Source organism: Choloepus didactylus, chromosome 9 (assembly GCF_015220235.1).
Source record: "Choloepus didactylus isolate mChoDid1 chromosome 9, mChoDid1.pri, whole genome shotgun sequence".
Taxonomy (NCBI): Eukaryota; Metazoa; Chordata; class Mammalia; order Pilosa; family Megalonychidae; genus Choloepus; species Choloepus didactylus.
The window spans coordinates 45,388,124-45,415,633 of record NC_051315.1 but is presented as its reverse complement, the minus strand read 5'-3'; the positions used below and the strand labels follow the sequence as shown (position 1 = coordinate 45,415,633).

The window sequence follows — 27,510 nt, the reverse complement described above, 5'->3', positions numbered from 1 at the left end:
TTGACAGCAGTTTATTAGTCATATATACTCATAGCCTTGGGAGGAAAACACTGCATGCCATGCAGGGCTACATTGGGGTTGCAACCAGGTGCAGAGTGAGCATGCTGGAGCTGTGGGAGGCAAACAAAACAAGAGGGTGATCAGTTTGAATAATTCCATGAGCTGGAAGGGAGCTGGAGTCTACTACATGGGATAACTGGTACTATGCCTGGTCTCTGGGACAAGGAGGATTGTTTGGCTAGGGGATCTTATCCACAGGAGCAGAGGGAAAGGGGAACTGGCAGTCAGGCTGTTTTAAGGATCTCCCAATTTTACCCAATGTCAAGGGAGCACTTAATATTGTATCTTAATTTTAGGCCTTTTTTTTTTTTTTTTTTTTTTGGTAATTCTTACAGCAGCTAATCATGAGAAAAATATCAGACAAACCCCAATCTAGGGACATTCTGTAAAATACCTCACCAGCACTCCACAAAATTGTCAGTCTGAGAAACTGTCACAGCCAAGAAGTGCCTAAGGAGACATGATAACTAAATGTAACATGATATCCTGGCTGGGATCATGGAACAGTAAAAAAGATATTAGGTAAAAACCAAGGAAATCTGAATAAAGTATAGCCTTTAGTTAATAATAATATATTTGTATTAGTTTATTAATTGTAATACATGTACCAAAATAATATAATAGGGTAAACTGGCTGTATGGCATATGGAAATTCTCTGTACTCTCTGTGCAATTTATTTTTGTAATTCTAAAACTGATCTAAAAATTAAGTTTATTAAAAATCAGTACATTTATGTTGCTTAAAGAGAATAAAAAAATACTAGAAACAATAGCAAATAACAAATTATTAATATAATTGAGAAGATTAAAAAGTATAAATAATTCATTGAGATGAATTTCTCATGATGGGTAAAACATATCACACATAGCTAAAGAGATAATTTGTTTACTGAAAGATGGAGGAAATACCCTTACTGTAGAGAGAGATATAAAGAGATTGAAAGTATTAAAAGCAGGTTAAAATCATGGAGGACAGAATAAAAAATCCAATATACATCTCATGGGCATTCTGGAAGGATAAAATAGAGAAGAGAGGAGGGAGGATGATGATTAAGAATTTACCAGACCTGATAAAAACCCGTGAATCCTCAGAATCAGAAAGGCTAAATCTTGAGAAGGGAAAATAAAAATAAACCCACACTCACACATGGTAGTTGAACTGTGGAACACGAAAGCCATTGAGAAAAACTTAAAGCAACCAAAGAGAAAAGACAGATTACAAGGAACAATAATTATGTTAACAGAGTCAAGTTTTTAAACTTGTAGCATCAAAGGGAGACCTAGGCCCTAGTAAATCCCACAATAGTGAATGACACTTTGTGATAGTTTTTGTGGCACCTTATCTCACCATGTGTTGCATGTGCCATTTCATTTTTTTCTTATATTTCTGCAATTACAAGATGAAGAAAATATTCATTAAAGGACAAGACTTTTGATTAGCAAAATAGTACAGAGGTTCTATCTTCATTTTTCCATTCAATCATCCAAAAAGTTAATGAGCAATTTTTGAGCCAACTCTAATCAGCAGGAACTGTGTTAGAAACTTAAAACAAACATACCCTCAGCCCAATACTAGTCAGAAGATCGATATTTATATTTTAGTATAATAAATTCTATGGTAAATACTTCAGGAGTCTATATAAGGGCTACCTAACTCAGACTGGAGTTAGAAATGTGATTATTATTGTACATAACCCTTATGGGGAGAAGTGCATAGAACATCACTTCTGTTATGATATTAAATCAGATGTATGTTAAGGGAAACCACAAAATTGTCAATCAAAGAAAATCACTTGGATTTGAACTAAACTTTTCTCTTCTCTACGACAGTGTCAGTTTGGTGATAGTGACCCTAGAGCATTTTGGTCACATTGCTAGTTACTAATATATAATTCATGAAAATGTCTTGTCATCATATTGATGAGTACGGGAGATCAGATGGTTCCCACTTTCTCAATGGCCAGCTGAAGAGAGTGTCTTCCATTCTTGCCATATTTATTTCTTACCTGGATCTCTAGACACTAGTGAGCCAGTGATGTCAGAAGATAAATGAGAAGAGGACTAGTGTGTGCACTTTTTGGAAGATGAAATATCTTAATTGTCTTGTCTTCAAATGTCCAGACTTTGCCTTCAAATGTCAGAATTAAGTTAATGAGTCAATAAATCTCCAAACCTCCTCACTGTTTCAGCTAAATAAAAGAAAAAATGAAAAACAAATGAATGAATTTACTAGACAATGAAGTATATGCTTTTAAAAATGGCTTAATTATTTTAACTATACCATTATTGGTCATCAATAAGTGACATGTAAGTGAATTTTTAAAGTGCATTAAAAAGTAGAGGATGATAGTGGCCAAGGGCCTTATTTTAACTAGCTATATTTGAAGAAACAATTGTCATTTCCTCACCAGAGTGTGTGACACTTTTATTTTGAATTTTAAACTCAAGACAGAACCACTGATTAAAAACAGGATGTGGGTGAATAGTCATGCATAAGACTTGCTGAATTAGACATGAACTAAGCTAGTGGTTCTCAATCAGCAGTCTTCAGACAAATGCTACCTTGTTGCATAAGAATCATCTGGGGAACTTGTTAAAATCTAATTCCCAGGCATTAGGCCCCACAGATTCTGTTGAGTAGGTCTGGGTAAGGTCTAGAAACCTGCATTTTAAACAAGCACCCCATGGGATTCTCCCATAGATAGCCAAGGAACTATGCTTTAACAAATACTGCTGTAGAAGCTTATTTCTTTGGTGGCTCTCATACTGGTAAAGGGTTGGAACTGTGAATGGTAAGGAAAGGAGTATAAGGAAAATGATTTTAAAAGTGTGAGGAATATTAATAGTGTCTTTAGATGAAAGCTACCGCCTAATAACTTCCTGTTAGATCTCCCATCATTCCTTTGTGAAATCTTCCTTTTCTCCAACTTCCAATCAGTCCCTCACCTGCAGGTGACCCTGCATTCTACTCCACTGAAATGGAAGCCATCAGAAAGGAGTTCCTCAATTCCCACCCCCCAATCCTGTTCCTAAGGAAAGGCAATGACTGAGGGAACCCATGTGTCACAGCCCAAGAGGGCTTTTGTAGCCAAAGAACTAAAGAAAGCACTGGGCACCTTCTGAGACATGAGCTTTTATTATGGGGCTTACCTACAGGGTGGGGAAGTCAAGTCACATTGCCCTGAATTCAGGAGCTTCTCTGAATGGATTCAGGAGCTGCTCTGAATGGTGATGAGTTCAGAGCTCAATGTGGAAATAGTCCACCCTTTGGGGGACTGAATAAGCTGGTTATAAGGGCTCGACCATTCCAATGGGTATGAGAGCATAAGGTGGGGAGTGGGGGTCATGCAACATAGGGAAGGATTGATTGTAATCAACAGGGAGAAGGGGAGGATTATAGATTGTGTTGTAGATAACAGTATCTCAGGGAGTCTCAGGGAGGAGGTAGTTTCAGGTATAGATTGCATTTAGCACCTGACATTACAAAGAGAATAGTTCAAACCTTAACTGTTCTAGGTCAAGCAAACTGCTGTGTGCAGTCTTCAAGACACTTGGAGGCCCAGGGCTCCCACAGTCCACCCCCACACAGTGATTTGCATTGACCATAGGACAGACATTGCATCCATAATTCACAACAATCCAATGAACAGCAGAGCACAAGTAAACCAGTACATATGGACAGTAATTCTATTAACAAGTGGCACCATGGCCAACTTAAAGAATTAAACCATTTGGACAAAGGATCATCAGATAAATTTTTAATATTTTGTATATGATCTGCCATATGATCAAGAGGTTGTGCTACATTTTATGAGTTATTGGGAACATATACACAACATTAAATATTAATTAAAGCACAGGTACACCTGGGGTTAAAATAGCAAAAAATAAAACTACCAGGCAGTCTGCTTTATTCTAAATCTAGTTTTTTTTTTTTTCCTATCCTAACTTTGTCCACAGAAATAAATTTCCCTTTCTGCAAACTTTCTGCAACTTTCTATATCCATACAGGTTTTTGACCTACATTTTATCTTTCTCATTCTGAAACAACCAGTCATTTAGGACAAAACTACTTTCCTTTTCCTTTTAATACAAAACATCCTTTATACCTCTTATACTTAAGTTACCAAAATAATTTTGGAAACCATTTTCAAGCAGACATTCTATAGCATACAATTACCAGTAAAATTAAAATTTGTTAGAATAATGTTAAATACTTAAAACACTTTAGTTAATGCATTATTGAAACATTAGCATACAATTTTTTAACAAGTATTAACAGCACATGTAGTAAAAATATATAAGCTGAGTTTTCATTAGTGGATAGAAGAGTTCCAGGTGAGGGGGTTTTTTAAATGCCATATTTTCTTCTCCTATGGAGAGTCCTTTGGGGTCAGATCTGCAGTTAGTTTGGGGTTGCAAAGTTATGCATACAGTTCCCTGGGGGATGGGGATCCCAGATGGGGAATACAAATAACCTTTGGCATAATACACCATGGGTTTAGGATTCTCAACCTGGTTGGCTGCATGGGCCAGAACCAGAGGCAACTGACCTCATTTTCCCCAATCTCTAGTGTTTGTGGCACGGGCAAGAGCAGATTATTATAGCTGCCTCACTGCAGCTTGAGGGCAGCTGACCCCTCTTATTTGAATTCATAAGGCTTGCATGGGCCCTGTGGTTATCATTTCCACAGGATCAGGAGCTGCAGCTTTGGGTCTGGAGTTAATGCTGGTACAGTCCTTGAATCCATTGTTGTAAGGAGTTTCTATTATCCTTTAAGTGTTCCTTTAAGTTTTCCTTTAAAAGGCCATTCATTCTTTTAATTAACACAGTTGCTGTGGCATTATATGGCAAGTGAAACATCCAAAGGACATTATGTTCTGTAGCCCAGGCCTGGGTTAATTGCCTGGTGAAGGGGGTCCCCCATCACTGTCCACATGAGTGGAGACCCTGAAAAAGGCACTTAATTTTTCTAAGTTACGTATGGTAGCTCGTTAGTTGGCCCTGCCCACTGGGAAGGCCAGCAGCAGTCCCATGGCTGTATCTATGGTAGTGAAGGCATGTTTTGCCCTTTTGGACAGAAGAAGGTGGCCAATATAGTCTACTTGCCTCCAGGTGAGAGGGAACTGGTCTTGACTGAAGTGACTGGGTGATAGGCAGCTGAAACTCCTGCACCAGCTTCCACAGGGTCTGGTACCCTCAGTGCTCAGTTTTCTGATGCAACCATTCAGTTGCCTCATGCATCATTGCTGCTAGGTTGTGGAATTTCACTAGGGCACCCACTTCTGCATTACCTGGCAATGATTTAACATTATGGGCAGAAATATGGAAAGCAGTTATCTTACATTTCTGGCAGGCTGTCCAGATTTCTTCCCACAGTTCCTTGCCCCATAGGGGGCGGTTGACCACTGTCCATTGCTCCTGCTTCCACATGGCCATGCATACTGTTAGGCCTCGATAAATGGCCCAATTATCTGGGCAGACAGTCAAGGTGTCTCCTGGTTCATAGACAATTACCATCTCTACAGCCCACAGCTCAGCCCACTGGTTGCTTTGCAAAGTTCCAGTCTCCCACCAGATGATGTCAGTGCTTGGCTGGACAGTCACAGCTGTCCAGGTAGCATGTTGCCCAAGTGCCAATCCATCAGTATACCATGACTGTCTGTCAATGGTGGGCATAGGAGGAGCCACCTTAGGAGGATCACCAGAGGTAGGGCATGCTGCTCTTCCACATGGGAGACTGGTCCTAAAATTTCATGCATCTCTGTGCTCACACGGCTATTGCTAAAAAATCAGCATTGTAGGACATAGGCTTTCTATTTTGTCAGTGTGCCTAGCTGAGTACTTCCTGAATGGGGCTTATTTATAGTCTCCTGTGTCCTCCTCTGTATGGCTATGGCCACCCATAAGGTCACTGGACACCTTTGAGTTAGACCTTCAATTTGTAACAGAACATTATTAAGCTGCACACAATTGCTTTCCCAATGGGCTATATCTGAGTTCTGTGCCCTTCCAAAGTTGGGACCAGTATCTAATAGTTACACATTTAGCCTGTTGCCTTTGCCACAAACCCCACCCAAAGCCAATATTGGCACTGGCCACATCCAATTCATAGGATATATCGGGGTCCACCTATATATGTCGCTTGTGTGACAGCTTGATTAGCTTTTATAAACACAGTCTGCCATGGAAAATCCCATTCCCATGCTTTTCCTTTTCTAATTAGGGTGTGCAAAGTTTTAAAAATTTTAAATAGAGTATAAACAGTTTCCAATAACCTAGCAAACCAAGAAAAGCTATTAATTGTTTAGGAGATAGTAGTGTAGGATAACTCTGTATTTTAATAACAGCTGAAAGAATAGCTTTGGTTTTACCCAAACAGACAATACCCAAGGACTTGATAGGATGCCCAGGCTTTTGTAATTTGCTTTGATTTATCCTCCATCCTCAACGTTCAAGGTGGGTCACCACTGTGCTAGTGGCAATTTCTAGTTCCAGAAAAGAATTACTGGTTAGCATGATATCATCATTAAAGTGAAACATAGGAGATGTCCTTTTCTTTAAATCTTGTGCTAACAGTCCATGGCAGATGGTGGGACCGTGGAGCTATCCTTGTGGGAGCACAGCAAATGTCCATTGTTGGTTTTCCCATGTGAAGGTGGATGCAGTCTGGCTGGAGGGATCTAAAATACTAAAATAAGCTTTAGCAAGGTTTAACACAAAGTGAAATTGGCTTAATTGAGTACTCATATCCTGCAACAAGGTAGTTATATTCAACATGGCTGCAAACAAAGTAGTAACTGAATTAAGTTTGATATAATTAATAGTCATTTGCCTGGTATCATTAGTTTTTTCATTGGCCAGACAGGGCTATTAAATGACCCTGGTAATTTTTACTGATACATTGCCACAGAACATCGGGGGGAAGTCACCTTTTGTTGGTCCAGAGGACGCATATGCTTATTTTCTTCAGTTTTAATTTCCCAGTCAGACAGGAGTCATCATCTTTTGATGAGGAATCAACAGGGTCCCACACTTTAGGGTCCCAGTAAGGGGATGCTAGGGTGTGCCTAACTAGCCCTTTGGGCAGCTTATGCCCTCTTACTCTAGTGTACTGGCTTGCCAGTATTTCTAAACTTTTATCCAGACCATCTTTCAATTCTGCTTGGGTCAATTTCAGATCCCTTTCTAACTTCAATTCTTCTTCTAAGCAGCAGACAGCCACGTCAGCCTTTAAGGCCTTTTCTGTAGCTGCACACACAGCCTTCAAGAATGGCCAGGTTACTGCTGCAGCAGCCTGGTGGCTTTCCTTTCTCTCATAAAAGCATCCTAGTCCTGCGGCCTCTTGCAGGAGGGCTATTAGTCCAGCTGGGGAGTCATACACATCTCCATAATCCCTCGGCAGACACCACTCATCTAGGAGGGTAGCCACCCCTCCCCACATAGATGTCACAGGCCACCCTGGTATCCCACCTGGGGACTTCCCCTTTCCCTTCCCCAAGTTCATGTCATCAGTGGCTGGGATTTCTTTAGTCTCTAGGCTGGCACACCAATTTTCATGGCCCAAGTGGGCTTTTGTAGCCAAAGGACTAAAGAAAGCACTGGACACATTCTGAGACATGAGCCTTTATTATGGGGCTTACCTACAGGGTGGGGAAGTCAAGTCACATTGTCCTGAATTCAGGAGCTTCTCTGAATGGATTCAGGAGCTGCTCTGAATGGTGATGAGTTCAGAGCTCAATGTGGAAATAGTCCACCCTTTGGGGGACTGAATAAGCTGGTTATAAGGGCTCACCATTCCAATGGGTGTGAGAGCATAAGGTGGGGAGTGGGGGTCATGCAACATAGGGAAGGATTGATTGTAATCAACAGGGAGAAGGGGAGGATTATAGATTATGTTGTAGATAACAGTATCTCAGGGAGTCTCAGGGAGGAGGTAGTTTCAGGTATAGATTGCATTTAGCACCTGATATTACAAATAGAATAGGTCAAAACTTAACTGTCCTAGGTCAAGCAAACTGCTGTGTGCAGTCTTCAAGACACTTGGGGGCCCAGGCTCCCACACCATGTTTTTTTTCCATCAGTGCCATCAGGTAGCCTTCATCATCTGGTGAAAAATTCTGTTACATCTTTCCACCTAGTAAGATTGAAATTTGTGTAAATTTAACTAATTGAAGGAGCACTCCAGTGATTCCTCTCTTAGTAATAAAATCAAACTCCAAGAAAACTTGCTGTATCCACTTTTAGATTTAGAGAAATTTGTCATAATTTTAATATATCTTACATATATATGCATATATCTACATATATATATATACATACATATGTGAATTCATATGTGTAAATATGTGTAGATGCATTTGTGATGGTTAGGTTCATGTGTCAACTTGGACAGGTGATGGTGCCCAGGTGTCTGGTCAAGCAAGCACTGTCCTAACCATTACTGCAAGGACATTTGTAGCTGGTTAATAAACCAGAAGGCTGGCTTATTAAATCATCAGTCAATTGGCTGCAGCTGTGACTGATTACATCAACAAAGGGTGTGTCTTCCACAATGAGAGAATGCAATCAGCTGGATTTAATCTAATCTGTTGAAGGCTTTTAAGTGAGACAGAGGGCCTTTACTTCTTCTTCAGCTAACCAGTGAAGTGTTTCCTGAGGAGTTCATTGAAGTTACCAGTTCATTCCTGAGGAGTTCATCGAGCACGTTCCTGGAAGTTGCCAGGTCACTGCCTGAGAAGTTCATTGAACATCTTCATTGGAGTTGCCAGTTTGCTGCCTGCCCTATGGAATTCGGACTTGTGCATACCCACAGTTGTGTGAGATACTTTTATAAAATCTTATATTTATAGATAGCTCTTGTTGATTCTGTTTCCTTAGAGAACCCTAACTAATACAGCATCTTCTCTTGGCTGATTCCCCTCAAAACTGTTGCTCTGTCTTTTTTCCTTCTATTAAAACCCAATCTTCTTGGAAATGTGGACTACTTATTCACTACCTATTCTTTTTCCTGACTTGACTGCTCATTGGTTCAACTCTTGCCATCTAGTTTTTTTCCCTATCACTCAATCATAAATCATTGTCATTAACAACTTTCTCAAAAAAAATTCTTAATCTCTGTGTTAGAACTTGCTCTCCTCAAACTTTTTGTAGCATTTGATATCTGTCATCAAATGCTTTCCTTTATGAGATACTCCACTCTTACCTCTTTGATTATCACTCTTTTACTTTTCAGCCACCTAAATCGAATTGTTAAAGTTTTATCCTCTGCTCTCTACTTTTCCCTCTCTCTACTTCTTTCCTTGAGGTTTTCACCATTTGTTAGAAATTCAAATATCACTTCTCATGTCTCAGCCCTTTTCCCAGACCTGAATTCTCAATTCCTTTCTCCTAATTTAACTCTCTGACTCTCTTTCTCCCTGTCTCCACTGTGTCACCTATCATTGAGCTGTATTGAATGAACAAACTTTTCTCCCACTATGGCCACAAAGATCAGGGAGAATTAGGTAAATGAGTGATATGGGTGAGGTAAAGACAAATCATTTTGTAATAGACACTTGGCCTCAGTGTCAGGACAAGGGGGAGAGGTGAGGATTGTGGTAAACTGAAGGGCTCATGCTCAGTCCAAAGGGCCAGCTGCTGCTCATCTCTGGTGATTTTTTTCCATGTCTTCTGATTTTCTTAACAAAAAGTTGAGATTTACATGATTTTTGAATGCTGGCAACTAAATTCTAAATTATAGAAAACCTGTGCAATCCAAAGAAAACATATTTGCCAGTCATATATAACCAGATGACCAGTAGTTTGCAACTTCTGACCTGGATCAAGATTATTGAAGAAGCTCCCTACTTACAATCTCTTACTCTGGATTCTGCCTAATCCTATTCATTTTACATAATCACCTGATTAATTTTATTTATTTGTTTATTTGTTTATTTATTTTTTGAAATAAATTCAAAGTTACATGAATAGTTGCAAAAACAATACTAGCCCCATACACAGAATTCCATCATACCCTGAACCCCCTCCCCTGATAGCTCAATCCACCAACTTTAACATGCTGTCACATCACTATTTCTTTCCCTCCCTATCATCTATCATATATTTCTCTGTCTTCTGAACCTATGAGAGTTAGCTGCACACATCCTTGAACATACACTATAATTCATGTATGTACTTCCCATGAACAAGAACATTGTTTTATGTAATTCCATTAAGCACAGCTAAGAAGTATAAGAGATTCAACAATGATACAATGCTTACATTCTATATTTCCTTTTCCTGATGTCTCAACTGTGTCCCTTCGAGCCACCTGTCCTCCACCCTCCAATCCCATCCAAGTTCATCCTTAGCATTCAACTGTCATCTAGTTAGACTGTCTTTTTTTGTTTTTTTCTTTTTTCAATTGTGGAAACATATATACAGCCTTATCTTCCCATTCCACCCCCTCCCTAGCCTTCCATTAGTGGGATTAATCACATTTAGAATGTTGTAATGCTCTTTCCCACCATCCATTACTAGAAATTTCCCTTCACCTCAAACAGCAACCCTACACTCCTTTCTTAACTCCCCATTGCCCCTTCCCCCATTTCTCTTAACCCAAACTCTACTTTTCATCTCTATGGTTATATTCTCTGATAATTTCTTTGTGTTTACTGTGGGGCTTAAAATTAACCTCTTAAATCCCTATCAATCTTGTTTTTCTTTGATACCGCCTTCACTTCAATAGGGCACATAAACTATGTTCCTATACTTCGTCATTCCCCCACCCTTATATAGTTGTCTAAAATTACTTATTTTACATTGAGTTCAAAACCACTGATTTGTCCTTAGAGTTTGTGTATTTTTTATCATGCAGGAAGTAAATAGTGGAGTTATAGTTCAAAAATTATTGACTTCTATTTGTATTCCATTGTGTTTGGAGAATGTTCTTTGAGTATATTCAATTTTTTTTTTTTTTTTTTTTAATTTCTTGAGGCTTGTTTTATGTCCCAGCTTATGGTCCCTTCTGGAGAAGGATCTGTGATCACTAGAGAAAAATGAGTGTGCCAGTGATTTGGGATGTAAGGTACTATATATGTCTGTTAAAATTCTCTATATCTCTTTCTCCTTTCTTTGCCTCTCTGTTGGTACGGCTCCTTTAGAATCTGAAGTAGGGCAGGTCTTTTATTGGAAAAATCTCTCAGCATTTGTTTGTCTGTGAAAAATTTAAGCTCTCCCTCAAATTTGAAGGAGAGTTTTGCTGGATAAAGTATTCTTGGCTGGAAATTTTTCTCTCTCAGAATTTTAAATATGTCATGCCACTGCCTTCTCACCTCCATGGTGGCCACTGAGTAGTCACTACTTAGTCTTATATTGTTTCCTTTGTATGTGGTGAATTGCTTTTCTCTTCCTGCTTTCAGAACTTGCTCCTTCTTTTCAGTATTTGAGAGTCTGATCAGAATATGTCTTGGGGTGGGTTTATTTGGATTTATTCTATTTGGAGTTCGCTGGGCATTTATGCTTTGTGTGTTTATATTGTGTAGAAGGTTGGGGAAGTTTTCCCTAACAATTTCTTTGAATACTCTTTCTAGACCTTTACCCTTCTCTTCCCCTTCTGGGACACCAATGAGTCTTAAGTTTGGATGTTTTATTTTATCTATCGTATCCCTGAGATCCATTGCAATTTTTTCAATTTTTTTCTCCATTCTTTCTTTTGTTCTTTCATTTTCTGTTCTGTGGATTTCTAGGACACTGAGATGTTGTTCAGCTTCCTCTAGTCTTGTATTGTGAATATCACAATTTGGCCAACAGTTTCTTTTATTTCCATAAGATCTTCTATTTTTTAATTTACTCTTGCAATGTCTTCTTTATGCTCTTCTAGGGTTTTCTTTATGGCACTTATATCCTGGGCCATGGTCTTCTCGATGTCCTTTAAATCCTTTGCCATGTTTTCATTCTTTGATTGTAGTTCTTTAATTAATTTTGCGAGGTATAACATTTCCTCTGAAATCTTGATTTGTGTGTTTGGAGCTGGAGTCTCCATATCGTCTGGTTTTATCATATGCATTAAGATTTTCTGTTGTTTTTGGCCTCTTGGCATTTGTTTTGCTTGATAAGGTTCTTTCAAGTTGTATCAAAAAAAAGGATATCGATCTAATTTTTCAGAGACACAGTTTGGTGACATACACTTTCTCTAACTAACCAGCAGACGGTATCTGTGAGTCACCTATATCCCTCAAGTCAGTTCTGAACCTTTTTTCCCACAGAGTGTGGGGAAATGATTCCCATGTGTTCAGTTGGAGAACTCAGCCTGGGTGTGCCGCTGGAGCTGTCCGCCCTGGATGTGGGGCATGTGCACGGGTGGCCAGCGAGGACCCTGATTAATTTTTGGAAGACTAAAGTGAGCCACACCATATCATTTTCCAAGTAAAGTACTCCATTGGTGATCAAAATATCCACAAAACCTTAACAGAACTTTTAATGCTTTCCTCAAAATAGTCATAAATTTCCTCTCCAGTCTTATCTTTCCATAATTCCCTACATCTATCTCATGCCTCTGTACTGAGGTAGAAGCTTTCTCAACAGACGTCTGCTTAACTGCCTCAGCAGAACAGCTCAAGCTCTCCATTCTCACATTAATTCACATGCATGTCAGATTCTATTGGGTGCAGTCAGATGCTATGCTCCCTCCAGTTGAGTTGCACGTTGTTCAAGGTTTGTTTGGTTTTGTTCCTAAGTGGGCCTACTGTTCAAAAATTGCTGCTGAAATTGGGCAGGACAATATAAAAGGTTGGATGAAAATTATAAAAATCTAAAATTCTGCCCTCAAATTTCTTCACAAGTGTCTTTAAACTTTCCTTTCACTTTAAAGAAACTAGAGCTGGATACTATGGATAATGCTTGGTGAAGCTGGAATTTCAAAGAGTGGATTCATACTCAAAGAATACTTGGCCCTAGGTTAAAATGTTGGGGAATGAATCTACATGTGTATATTTCAGGTTAAAAGAAAACCTCTTCAGCTATGTGCCATTTTATGATTGCCTGCTTGAATAGATGTTGTAGATTGATCAACTATGTGTCAAAATTATCTTGGATAAGAAACATTCCATCAGCTTTTTGAAATTATGGTTTTGTTTATGCTGTTCCCTCAGTCTATAGGTCCCACCTTTCTTCATTTTCAATTTTTACAATTGAACCCATAATTTCCAGATTGACTCTAATGCCATCTCCACATACCACACCCCTGCCATATCTTGAAATTTACACAGGCATACACGTTACCCTAAATTTTACCCCTGTTCTAGTTTGCTAATACTGCTGGAATGCAAAACACCAGAAATGGATTGGCTTTTATAAAGGGGGTTTATTTGGTTACGCACTTACAGTCTGAAGGCCATAAAGTGTCCAAGGTAAGTCATCAACAATCAGGTACCTTCACTGGAGGATGGCCAATGGTGTCCAGAAAACCTCTGTTAGCTGGGAAGGCACATGGCTGGCATCTGCTCCAGAGTTATGGTTTCAAAATGGCTTTCTTCCAGGATGTTCCTCTCTAGGCTGCAGTTCCTCAAAAATGTCACTCTTAGTTGCTCTTCTGGCTCCAAAATGTCTCTGTAAGCTGAAGGTCCTCTCTCAGTTCCAGTGCATTCTTCAAAGTGTCCCTCTTGGCTATAGCTCGTCTTCAAAATGACAGTCTCAGCTGCATGAGTCCCTTCTGTTTGTCAGCTCATTTATATGGCTCCAGTGATTTAATTTAGACCCACCCTGAATGGGTGGGGTAACACCTCCATGGAAATTATCCAATCAGACTCATCACCCACAGTTGGGTAGGGCATATCTCCATGGAAACACTCAAAGAATTACAATCTAATTAACACTGATAGGTCTGCCCACACAAGATTACATAAAAGATAATGGCATTTGGGGGAACATAATACATTCAAACTGGCACAAACCCTGATATTTCCACCTTGATATGAATTTTCCATCTTTTACACACCTTTGTTTTTTGTGCTTCTCTTTCCTAATTGTACTGATTACATTTTTTCTTTTTATACTGTATAGCCATTTGTGTTCTTATGTTATGCCCCTTAAGACCCTGTGATCTTAAAGAAAATGTTATGTACACACTCATCTACATGCTCCCTTTGGTTCTTAGCATCTAAATGGCTTAAGGGCGGAATTGAGACCTGCCTGGTTTCTTGTTTCCCAAAACCTTCCTGTCTCCTCGCAGTTCATTTTGACTGGCAAGCTCACCTAGGCCTCAGACTTCTGTTGGTAAATAAGGAATTTGAATGAATATTTAAACACTCAAGGAACTTAGAATTTGGCTCAGCTCTTGCAGGCCAGTTATAATAAATGAGCTTCTCTCCTTTCTTTGTCATCGGAGATGGCACAAGATCCAGAAACTTGGTAAAAGAGACACTGGAATTAGAAATGGTATATTGACAGGCCAGTGTTGAGTTATTTATTGCTTTTACCAAAAACCCTTGACTTTTAATTTTAATTTGTGATCATGTTTGCAATACCTATGCTGATCTTGCAGTTCGGGGATTGTAAAAAGTGATGTGCTTTAAGTTTGTTTAACTGGAATATTTTGATCATTGCTATTTTAGGGGGAAGAATTTCACAGCCAAAATGGTCTAAAAGATATTACTAATGTTATCACAATAAAAACTACAAAAAATAAAAAAATAAAAATACATTGGGTATATATCATTAAACACAGAACAGATAAAAATTTGGCAGTCATTTTGGAAAATAGAAATTTGTGTGCCCTTTGGGCTTACTTTGGAAATAAAAAATAATTTGAAAATGTTAGCTTTGTAATAACAGAATCCCCTTGTAAGGTTCCAGAACAGGGAGCACGATTAACAGGAATCAAGCATGGATTATTGAATGTCCTCAAAGGAGAATGTTCATGAGCTTAGTTGCCTGGCAGTGACAAATAGATTTTATATATTACTGAGTCAAATTAAAATGTTCCCAGTTCCCTCCTACTCATTGCCCCAGAGGTATAGATGTTAACATTTAGTGAGTTTTCCTATAAGCCATTGTCTTTGCATATATTCATATAATGCAATCATATTTAATATATTTACATAAATTGAATTATATCATACAGGATGCCCTGCAATTTGATATTTTTAAATTTCATTAGAGGCATACTTTCTGGGTCTTTCATATCTGAAAATGTTTCTTCTCAGCTTTCCCATAACACTGCAGGATAGTACACTTAAGAATAACACTCCTTTCTGAACATGGTAATAAACATGACTTATTCTTTTAGTGTTCAGTTTTGCAGGTAAACATCCAAAGTGAATCTGTTTCTCTTGTAAATTAAAAAAAAAATGTTGGAATTCAAAGATTTCACCCAGATATCAGCCTAGGAGTGTGAGTTGTGTGTGTTTTTATTAAACCTGTCTAGAGTGATTTTTTTTTCACAGTTTATTTTTTTAAATTGAGGTGAAATTTACATACATAAAATTAACCATTCTAAAGTGTACAATTCAGTAGCATTTAGGACAGGTGTAATGTTGTGCATCCACCACTTGTATCAAGTTCCAAAACATTTTCATCATTCCAAAAGAAAATCCTGTAACCAGTAAGCATCATTCCCTATTCTCCACTTCTCCCTAGCTCCTAGCAAATACCAATCTGCTTGTGATCTCCATGGATTTACCTATTCCGTATATTTCATATAAATAGAATAATATGATATTTGACCTTTTGAGTCTGGCTTCTTTCACTTAAGATAATGTTTTTGAGGTTTATCCATGTTTAGTATGTACCAGAATTTCGTTCCTTTTTAAGGCTGAATAATATTCCCTTGCATGTATGCACCACAATTTGTTCCTCTGTTCATCCATTGAAGGACATTTGGGCTGTTTCCATCTTTTGGCTATATAAACCTTCATGTACAAGTATTTGTTTGAGTGCCTGTTTTTTTTTTTTTTTTTAATTCTTTGGGAGTATATATATATAGGAGTGGAATTTCTAGGTCATATGGCAATTCTATTTTGACTTTTTGAGGAATTGCCAAACTGTTTTCCCTTGTGGCTACACTATTTTAAATTCCTACCAGCAATATATAAGGATTCCACTTTCTCCAAAAGACTTTTAGGCATAATTATAAGTAGGCTTAGCTTCTCCTTTGCAAGAATAAGTTTCTTAATGGCAAGCCCCAAGATTGAGGTCTTGACTTACTAAATTGGGAGTCCTAAATGCTTGCGGGGATATCAGGAATTCCTGAGGTGGGGAAGTTTAGTATTTCCACATTTTCCCCAGTCTCTCAAGGGGACTTTGCAAATTCTTTTTTTATTTTCTGCTCAAAGTACTCTGGGGTGCTTTGGGGTATCATATTAACCCGTACAGAATAACAAGATCTCATTCCCCATTCTAGGCTCTATTCAACCATGTTGTTAAAAAAGACCATAAAGGTTTATTAGAAAATATAAAATCTGTACCAAATAAACGTCTCAAATAACAGTCAAAACTCAGGAATAGATGTGACTGTTGTAAGAGCTTACAGTCTAGGAACTTTTGCAATAAGCCTTACTGAGCTTTCTGCACTCCTTCGTCAGCGATTGCCCAATCTCTGTCCATGTTCTATCCCCTGGTACCTATTCTCCCGATTTCAATTATCAGCATTTGCTCACTGTAGTTAGTTTATATTAGTGAAGACTTAGACAATATTTGTTCTTTTGTTTCTGGCTTATTTCACTCACATACTGTCATCAAGCTTCATTCACCTAGCTGCATGCCTGATGACTTCATTCCTTCTTGCAGCCATTCAATATTCTGTTGTATGTATACACCATATTTTGCCATTCCATTCACCCATCCATGTACCCTTAGGCCATTTCCATTCATTGCAAACCGTGAATACTGCTGCCATAAGCACCAGTGTGTAAATGTCTATTAGTGTCCCTGTTTTCAGTTCTTTCAAGCATATACCAATAACAGGGTTGCACGGCATACGGCAACCCTATACTTTGCCTCCGGTGGCACCATTAAGCTGCCCTCCAAAGGGGCTGCAAAATTCTACTTCCCTACCAACAGTGAATAGGTATATCTTTCTCTCCACATCTTCTTTAGCACTTGTATCTTTCTGTTTATTTTTAAACAGTTTCATTCACACACCATAGAAGCCATCTTGAGTACCAATCAATAGCTCCCTGTATAATCACATAATTTTGCTTTCGCCACCATAATCTATATGAGAACATTTCCATTTCTTCTGCAAAAAAAGAAGAGGTAGAAAAAAAAAAAGAAAAAAGAATAAAAATAAAATAAAATAAAAAGGAGAAACAACAACAAAAATCCCATACTTCTTCCTATATACCCCTCTGTTGACATTAGCTTTGGTGTATTGACTTTGTTACGATTAGTGGAAGACTATACAATGTTATTGTTAATTATAGACCTTTGTCTTCATTGATTGCATTTTTCCCCATGTACCATCCCATTTTCAACATCTTTATGGATCTGTTTTTTAGCTTCTCTTTTGCATTTTCCATTTCTGGGCCCTTTTATGCTTCCATCTTGATGATTTCCATATATTTTTCTCATTCTTGATAACTTCTTCAAACTATCCTCGCAGCTCTTCCTAGCCTCCTGTTTAATCCATCCACTGACTTTTTTAATTTCCATGCTTATATTTTCTAAATGTTCTATTTGGTTCTTTTCCAAATTGTCCTCATTATTTAATACTTTTGTTTTCCTTGCTCGTTTAAAAAATTAATTTTTAAACACCTTGCTGATGGCTATTTTAGATTCTGTATCTGATAATTTGAATATCTGAAGATATTAATGATCCAGTGCTCCATTTTTGCTCACAATTATCTATGGTGGCATGTTTCCGTAGGTGTATATGGATTTTTTATTTGGAATGTCCATTTGAGTGAACTTAATTGGTGTGTATCCTGAGGGTCTAAATTGGTATTACTTTCCTTAAAAGAGAATTAAGATAACTTTTTGCCATTTTTTACCTTGGACCACTTTGGTGCCCTTTGGGGGTTTTCCAGCTTAATATGTAAAACTCAGATTTAGTTTCCCTACCTTTCAGAAGGGCTCAGCTCCAGGAATGCTTAGCTCATTTATTTACAGCACTTCTCCACCTCATTTTTTGTTTTCTTTTGTTTATTATTCTGTTTTTGCATTTGGAGATTTACCTTGGTTTCTTGTAAGACCAGCAATGCTATAAAAGGAACTACTGTTTTGATTCATCCAGAATCAAATTGTGTTAATCCCTAACTCTGTTTTCACCAGTATCTATGCCATTTTTCCCTGCTTTTAGTAAGGCATTTATTTCTCTAGCAATCTACTGTTTTGTGTGTTTTTTCCCAGATAATTTCTGAACTGTGGCAGCTGACTTTTCATTTACTTCGATATATACTTTTTGATCTCTTGTAGCTATTCTTTAAATCCTTTTTCAGAGCTCATATGCTCTAATTTCATGAAAGCATAGAATAGTATAGTTTTATTTTCTGTTATTTCTTAATGTACTATTATCTGACTTTTGCTTATTCATGCCTTTTTATTCCTTTTAAAAATTTTTGTTTTTATAACTTCTGTAAAATTAGTATTTCATATTTTTATATTAAATAATATAATTTAATTTAATATAAAGTCAATTATAACTTTATAATTAAAGTTAGACTTTTTATATTTATTGCTTTTCTTTGAAATTAATGTGTACCGGCACTTTGATTAAGAGCAGTGTGGGCAAGTACTACTGGCCTGAGCTGCGGCCTTAGGCAGTTTTGTATCAAGAATATTGCCTCAGAACTCTTTCTCACCAATTCAGCACTGTTTTCTGACCTCACGACATTTTTCCTTTCAGGGTGGGCAGGTGAACGAGTCGGAGGTCATCTTGGATTTCAGTAGAGCCTGTTGGCTTACCGGGGTTTTCAAAGTGATCATTGTGGATTTATTTCTACTCTGCTGCATTTAGTCCGTTACTGCAAATCTGGTCTTTGTCTCTCTTTTATTCTCCTCATGTTACCTCCAGGTGGTTTCTGGAGGTTAATATCCCAGCCTCACTGGCAGTTTCTTCTATGCTATTTGTAGTGGTGACATTAACTCTCTTAAACACATACCCTGATCTTTTGTGGACTGTCCATGCCCTTATTCCTCTCATTTTATATAAAATGTCATTGGATGGGTCTTTATAGATACTTTAGCTTACATTAATAGGTATCAATTTGTAGCTTTCTCCCTCACAGTGGGCCACATGCCACTGAAAATGGTAGACTTTTTTTGGTAAATATTTATTTAATAATTTTTTATTAGAAAAATTGTAGCTTTACAGAAAATTTGTTCAGAAAATTCAGAGTTCCCGTACACTCCCCTCTTATTAACATTTTGCATTAATATGGTATCTTTGTTACAACTGACAAAAGAATATTATAATTGTACCACTAACTTTAGCCCATAGTTTACATTAAGTTTTATATTTTTCCCCACATACCAGCCCTTTATTAACACCTTACATTAGTGTGGTACATTCATCATAATTCATGAAAGATCAGCTTAATAATTCTACTATTAATTATAGTCCATTCTCTGTAATAGGGTTCACTGTATTATACAGTTATTCTAGTAACATGTATATAACTTAAAATTTCTCCTTTTAAGCACATTCACATCTATAATTCAGTGTGGTTAATTGTATTACCAATATTGTACTACCATCACCACCATCCATTGCCAAAACTCTACTCAACCCAAATAGAAATCCTGTACAATTTAAGCATTCACTCCCTCTTCCCCACCCCCAACCCATCACCTGGTTACCTATATTCTGGATTCTGACTCTATGAATTTGCTTATTCTAATTACTCCATATCAGTGAGATCATATTTTTTGTGTATTTGTGCATGTGTCTACTTTTTATTTTTTGGCCTGCCATTTGTTTTGTTTTTGTAACTCTTTCCTGAACTTGTTGCAGATGTATTGCTCTTCCCCATTTTAATTTCATTGATACTTTTGGTAGATTCCAAAGAGATGTTTAAAATAATTAAGACTTTAATCTGATATATTTTCATGAAATTCCAAACCTAACAATTTTAGAAGTTTAGAGATAATCACAAGGACAAGCCTGCTGATCTTTTTTCATTGTAGATCAGCAGGACAATCCTTTAATGTGGTGTGATTTGAGAAGCTGCAAGGTGGCTAAGCTGAAGAGCAAAACAAGAGAGAAAGTGCACACACTATTAACTTCTTCCCAGAAAAGCATGTTTTTTTTTTTGAGAATCCCTTTCCCTCATATGTTATTTCAACCATAGAGAAGTGGCACCTTGTACTCCCCTTTCTATTGCCAGAGTCTTATAGATATTTTTGGGTACAAAAATGCTATTTGAGTTTTTACCTCTAGCCTTCCTGTTCTAGTTTGCTAATGCTGCTGTTTTGCAAAATACCAGAAGTGGATTGGCTTTTACAAAGGAGGTTTATTTGGTTACAAATTTACAGTCTGAAGGCCATGAAAATGTCCAAATTAAGGCATCAACACAAGTATACCTTCACTGAAGAAAGGCTGTTTGCATCCAGAAAACCTCTGTTAGCTGGGAAGGCATGTGGCTGGCATCTGCCAATTTGAAGTTGTGTTCCAGCTTCTCTCTCACTTTCTCAGCTCCTGTGCATAGTTTCTCCCAGGATAATTCTCTCTAAGCACCTGGGGGTCCTGTCTTAGCATATCCAGGGCCAAACTCTGGGCTTCATCTCTTAGCTAAACGTCCTTCTGTCTGCATCTCCAAGCATGTCTAAGCATCAGCGTCAGCAAAAGTCTGCTTTCAACGGTGGTTTCCAAAATGTCTCCCTTAGCTGCAGCACTGAGCTCCTTCTGTCTGAGCTCTTATAGGGCTCCAGTAAACTAATCAAGGCTCATACTGAATGGGTGGGGCCACACCTCCATGGAAATAATTCAATCAGAGTTATCACCTGCAGTTGGGTAAGTCTTATCTCCATGGAAACACTTAATCAAGAGATTACACCCTAATCAGAAAGATTAATCAATCTGCCCCCACAATATTGCATTAAAGAATATGGCTTTTTCTGGGGGACATAATATATCCAAACCAGCACACTCCCCTTTCTATAGAACTTCACCAGTTCACATTGAAAAGGGTTTGAACAAATTCAATCAAGAATAACCACCAACAGTCTAAGGGCACATCAACTAATAAATAGAATGGTGAACTATGGTGTTTGCATACAATAGAATATTGAGTGGCTGTAAGAAGGAATGAAGTTATGAGACATGCAACTAGGTGAATGGATCTTGTGGATACATTTTGAGTGAAATGCACCAGAAACAAAAAGACAAACATTATAATGCCCCACTAATATGGGCTAACTATAAATGTGTAAACTCTGAGAACTGACTCTTAGAGTACAGATTATCAGATGAATGCTTATTCTAAAGGTCCCTAGACTGTAAGCTCTTGCAGCAGTCACAAGTATTCCTGAGTTGTAATGGTTATCTCTAAATTCTGAAATGCTGAGCTCTTTGTGTATAACCTGGTTGGTCTCTGGAAACTTGGGTATGTATGTGATACTTAAGACATGAAGCTAGAGTTTGGCAGCTATGAACGTCAGTATTACCGCATACAGCAACTGTTAAAAAACCTGAAAAATAGTTCAGACTTCAGTTAGAGATATGAATGAAGCAGATATGGTTAGGACTAAGGCAAATCAGGCCAAAGGGTAAAGGACAATATTGACTGTGTTTTAAAACTTCAACTTCTATGTGAGACAAAGGGAAGAGATGTGTGTTTGGTGCAGGATCTATATTTCCTGTAGCACACTAAACAATTAAACTTGTATGGTGTGTTTATTCAAACTCCATAATTAAAAGCGTACTTAGAATAGGACGTGAGATCTGGTAGGTTTTTACAGGTTAGTGTGAAACTGTGATATGTGCCAAAGTAATTTGGGCAGAGAATAAAAATGTATTTGCAGGCCCCCACTGACGAACTGGAGAAAAATGTGGAAATATTAAACTTCCCCACCTGTGGAATTACTGATATTCTCATAAGCATTGAGGACTACCAATTTAGAAGGCTCAGCTCTGATTCTTGGGGCTAACCCTTATTAAGCTTGTTACTACAAAGGAGAGGCTAAGCCTACTTATAATTGTGCCTAAGAGTCTTCCCCAGAAAACCTCTTTTGTTGCTCAGATGTGGCCTCTTTCTAAGCCCACTTGGTAGGTAAACTCATTGCCCTCCCCTCTACATGAGCCACGACTCCCAGGGGTGTAAATCTCCTTGGCAATGCAGGACCTGACTTCCAGGGATGAGCCTGTACCTAGCATCATGGGATTGAGAAAATCTTCTTGACCAAAAGGGGGAAGCAAAATGAAACAAAATAAAGTTTCAGTGGCTGAGAGATTTCAAATGGAGTTGAGAGGTCATTCTGGAGGTTATTCTTATGTGCTATATAAATATCCCTTTGTAGTTTTAGTGTACTGGAATGGCTAGAAGGAAACACCTGAAACTGTCTAACTGGAACCCAGTGGCCTTGATTCTTGAAGATGATTGTATAACTATGTAGCTTACACAGTATGACTGTGTGATTGTGAAAACCTTGTGACTCACACTCCCTTTTTCCAGTGTATGGACAGATGAGTAGAAAAGTGGGGACAAAAATTAAATGAAAAATAGGGTAGGATGGGAGTGTGGGATGTTTTACGTGTTCGTTTTTACTTTTATTTTTATTTATTTATTTATTTATTTATTGGAGTAATGAAAATGTTCAAAAATTGATTGTGGTGATGAATGCACAATTATATGATGGTACTGTGAACAAGAGATTGTACACCATGGATGATTGTATGGTATGTGAATATATCTCAATAAAACTGATTTTTTTTTTAAAGATAAAATTAAAGCATGTTAAGAGTATGAGATGAGGTTGAAGTCTTTTCAAGAAGTCTCTCTGTTCATGGGAGCTGTACTGGGTGTTTCATGGGGTCCCAGATATATTCAGATGTGCCTGTATAGAGATCACTGTTTGCATTCAAACATCATTTTGGGCAGTACTAAAATTTATTTAGTGCTTTCTGTGTTATAGCTCTTTGCAAGTTCTTACACATAAATTATTTCATATATGTTCATCTTATGAATGGAGATTCAGCTATATTATTATTTTTATTTTTCATATTAGGAAAGTGTGACTCATTGAGGTTATATGTCTTGCCCAAGATACACATAGCTAGTAAAATGTGACATATTGATCCAATTTTACAATGATCAGGAACTTGAGATTGTACTCATATAGCCCTGGCTTTTCCTAGCTCTGTGATGTTGGACAAGGCATTTAACTTCTTTGAGCCTCACTTTCCTAGGACATAACATGGAGATAATAATAGCACCAAACTTAGGGATTTGTGAGGATAAAATGGGATAAGTCATGTTTAGAACTTAGCACAGTTCCTGGCACATAATTAGCCTTCAGTAAATGCTAAGTATAAAAACAATAAATAATTGACTTCTTCATTTAAAAGCAAGAGATTATACTAGAGAAGGGAATCAGTCCAACAATCAGAGATTACTGAACTTGATATTTAATTACACTTGAGAGAGAAAATAAAAATGGAGTAATCTTGTTCATAATTTCATTTGAAAAAATTAGGGATTCCAATACAAAGACTTTCATGAACTCCTTAAGAAAATGACAATATCATATTGCTAGACTGCATCCTATGTTGTATAGCTCCTTTTGAAGAGTAGGATCCCACAGAATTTGACTAAACACCAGGAGGCTATGTGATCAGTAAGTGGAAATGTTGGAGCAGAAGCCCGTATTTACCAGTATTGCCAAAGAGTACAGTGAAGTAATTGAGAGCATGGGTTTGGAATCAGATACCTGTGCTCTTTCTCCAATAATTTTATGCCCTTGGCCCATTTCCTCATCTTTAAAATGGAGATCAAAATGGTATGTACCTCAAAGAGTTGCTGGATGATTAAATGAGAGAGTTAATGGAAGATTTCAGCACAGTGTCTGCCCAATAATAAAGGTTCATTAAATGTTAATTATCTTTAAAACTAGCTTAAAACTTTGGCACCTACCTCCCTAATTCTTTTATATGGGTGAAGTTTGAGAAATTTTTTTGCTGGTCCTAGAATTTCTCTTCATTTATAGGTATTCCTACTTAAGTTCCTGTAACTCAGATAATTATTTTCCAACTAACAAAATTCACAATAAATAAATCCACATTTGATATTTTTGTCTAGAAATTCTAAGCGTGCCTTAGAGAGAAAATATCACCTGATTTGTTAGCCTCTTATTTTAAGTTATTCCCTTTTCCCCTAAACCCGTATAAAAGGTAAGTTTCTCATTATCCCCTGTCTTAAACTTCTATGGTAACAAGAAGAAGTGTACTGGTGTAAAGAAATGGTTAATTAATTTTCACTAATAGAATGCCCCAGGTGTACTTGCAGAGGAGGGTGCAGTCTTTTAAAGGAAAATTACAAGCTGGAAGTCTTTTAGTTTTCTTCCTTCTTTAATAGATACTGATTTTCTTTAATACAAATTGACACATTTTTGCTACCTATACTTAATGAAGACCCTGAGAAGTAGATGTGAAGGTTTTCTAGATGTTGTCTACCATGGGCCAGGAACATCTAAGCAGGTGTCATTTCTTTCTTCCAACAGCCCCATGAGATGGGTTTTTGAATCTTTATTTTACAGTTTTAAGGACACTGAGGCTTAGAAAGGTGAAACATCCTGAGATCACCAGGTTGGTAACTGATGGAGCAAGGATGTAACTAAGTCTTTCTGGGCTGTTTTGCAATACTACATGGCTTTCCAATAAAGTAGCCTAAATACATGTATTAAACTATCATACATGATCTTGTGTTTTTCAGATTCCTCTTAACCACCCATATGGCAACATACTGGTCTTTTTCTCCCATTGATGGAAAATACTGTTTCCAAAGGGGCACACAGGTGCATGTTGATGACCATTAAAAAGGAAGACTTGTTTTCTACTTTCATATTACTAAAAATAATGTGCCCTGCCCCACACCCCATTACCTAATTTACCTTGGCTGTTTTGCCATGTAGATTTCTAAATAATATTTATTTAATAAAGCAATACCTCCAATTTTAACTCAAGTGCCATTTTGTTTTATTTATTCATGTTGATAAAACATCTCCTGTAACAGTTCAAAAGAATTTAGAGCTTTGAATCTTTAAATTTCTTCCACTTCTTATTGCATGGTTGAAATGAGCTGAATACTTCCCAGATGCAATGGGCTGATAAAATTGGATGTTTAAATTACATCGAGACTTACAGAACTAAAGCTTTATAAAATTGTCTACAACCCAAGTCTACTTTCATGACAATCTTATTGAAATTCCCTAGCATCATTTATAAGACTCGGAAACGAAATGTATCAAAATACAAAGGGCCATGAAGTTCAAGGCAGAAGCTTTCCAGGGGAAATCTTCCACAATCATGTTTATACTTCAAGGACTTTAGCTTGAGATCCCAGGCCATTCTTCCACAAGTACAAAGGGTCCTGGCATTGTCCCTGTGATAACAAACACAGATTGCAGACCTTGTTCTTGTTTGTTAATTCACCTCAACAAATATAAAGCATTGACAGATATGATGTGATTATTTCAAGTTCCCTTTACAAAGGATTCAGACCTTTGTGTTGCCCGGCAGTATGATGCATGGTTCTAAGATCAGCCATCAAAGAGGATGGGCAAAAAAAAAAGAGGAGAAAGGCCTGAATGCAATGGTTCAAAGTCCCAATTCTCTGCAGAGTTTCTCGTTCAGTAGTTCATAAAAGTTGTTTCACTGAACTCCTCTTTGACTAAGAAAACTAACTTATTGAATTGAAAGATTCAGTTCAGAATTTTTTTTTGAAAGAAGCTCATTAGAGAGCTTCTAAATATGCTTCCCTCAAGTAGACGCAATTTAAAATTTTCTGTTAACAAGGACACTTCATCAGTCGTGGCTACCTTTTGAACTCTGTTCAAAATTTCCTCAGTTCAAAAGTACACAGGAGCTGATGATTAGAAATGAACATTCTTTGTATTTTCTATGCTTTTTCCTACTACATTAAAAAATTTGTTTTTGCTTTTACATTTTTGTCACTTCTATTTTTCCTCTTTGCGTTATCCAAATCTATGCTGACCAAATTTTACTGAGATTAGGGAATATGGTGGTGGTGCTTAATGAAGCATTGTGTGAAATTTCTAAGCTTGTTTAAAATGTGAAGGCAGAAAGAGATGCTGTTACAATATAGGAAGGAAGTGGGAAAGTACACAAATCCAGTATCTCTGCTATTCCTATGGTGATCAAAACCCACAGGCAGTATTTCTTTTGTTTCTTCAAGGGTCTCACAATGCACTGCTCCGTAACTCGCTTATCCTCAAGCCTTCTGTTATGTGGTTAGCTTCATTTTTGCTTTTGACCCTGACTTCATGCTATGCAATACAGAGACTTGTGCAAAATGGACTGAGGAACAAAGAACAGCAATTGCTGCCTGGATTGTTCTTTTTTCTTTACCTTACCTGTCACATAAATCAACAAAATCTGTTTACTTACCTCCAAAATATATCCTGAATCTGATCACCTCCCGCTAGCGCCACGGCTGTCCCCACCACCACCTGCCTGCCACAGCAGCCTAAGCCATCAACACTTGGTCTGTATTGCTGAATGTTTCAAAAGCCTAAATGGACTTCCGTTCTTATCCCCACCCCACATAACCAAAGTGAGCTCTTAAAAATGTAAATTTTGTCACATCACTCCATTGCTAAAAACTCTCCAATTGCTTCCCATTGAACTTGGATTAAATCCAAACTTCTTATCATGGTGTACATGTCTTTGCAGGATCTGGCCCTTGCCTGACTCACTGACCACATCCCCAACCACAAACTGTTTTTTATGCTTCAGTCTCACTGGCTTCCCTTCCCCAAACATGCCATGCTTCTGGTTCCCCTGCTTGAAAAATTTTTGCTTCCTGTATTCCAGTGTCAGGCTTCTCATCATTTAGCCCTTCGTTTCTCAGAGAGCTTTGCCATAATCGCTCAGTGTAAATAAGCTCTTCCTCATCTGCATTTTTCTTGTTCTATTATCCGGTCTATTTTCTTTATGACACTTATCTCCCTCTAGGATTATCTCATTACCTAATTTCTGTCTTTCTTTGTCTGCCTTCTTCAACCAGAATTGTATGTTTTTGAGAGCAGGATACTCATCTGTTTTGTCAGCTGCAATAACCTTAGTGCCAAGATGGTGCTTGGCACATTGCAGTTGCTCAATGTATGTTTGTAGAATGATTGAATATCTAAAGAGAGTCATGTGTTGAGAGAAGGAAGATGTATGGCATCTCTTACTGAGATCGTGAGTTTGTTCTGAATTAACCACAGCAGGAAAGTTTGTCTCAAATGAATTTGTTGTTATGAACAGAAAGATATTTAAATAACCCATCCACTTTCTATTTTAGCAATCAAGAATT

The 27,510-nt window shown here is 37.6% G+C and overlaps 1 long non-coding RNA gene across 2 annotated transcripts; it reads right to left on the bottom strand.

Annotated features, from left to right (window-relative positions):
- Positions 1-26,689, bottom strand: LOC119544716. 2 transcript variants are annotated; one of them, XR_005218910.1, is made up of 4 exons: positions 26,601-26,689; positions 2,067-2,249; positions 460-510; positions 33-110 (listed from the first exon to the last, which is right to left on the bottom strand). It is a non-coding gene; the product is annotated as an uncharacterized LOC119544716 (long non-coding RNA). The 2 variants fall into 2 exon arrangements; XR_005218909.1 differs by lacking the exon at positions 460-510 and having other exon boundaries at positions 1-110.
- Between the last annotated feature and the right edge of the window lie 821 nt (positions 26,690-27,510).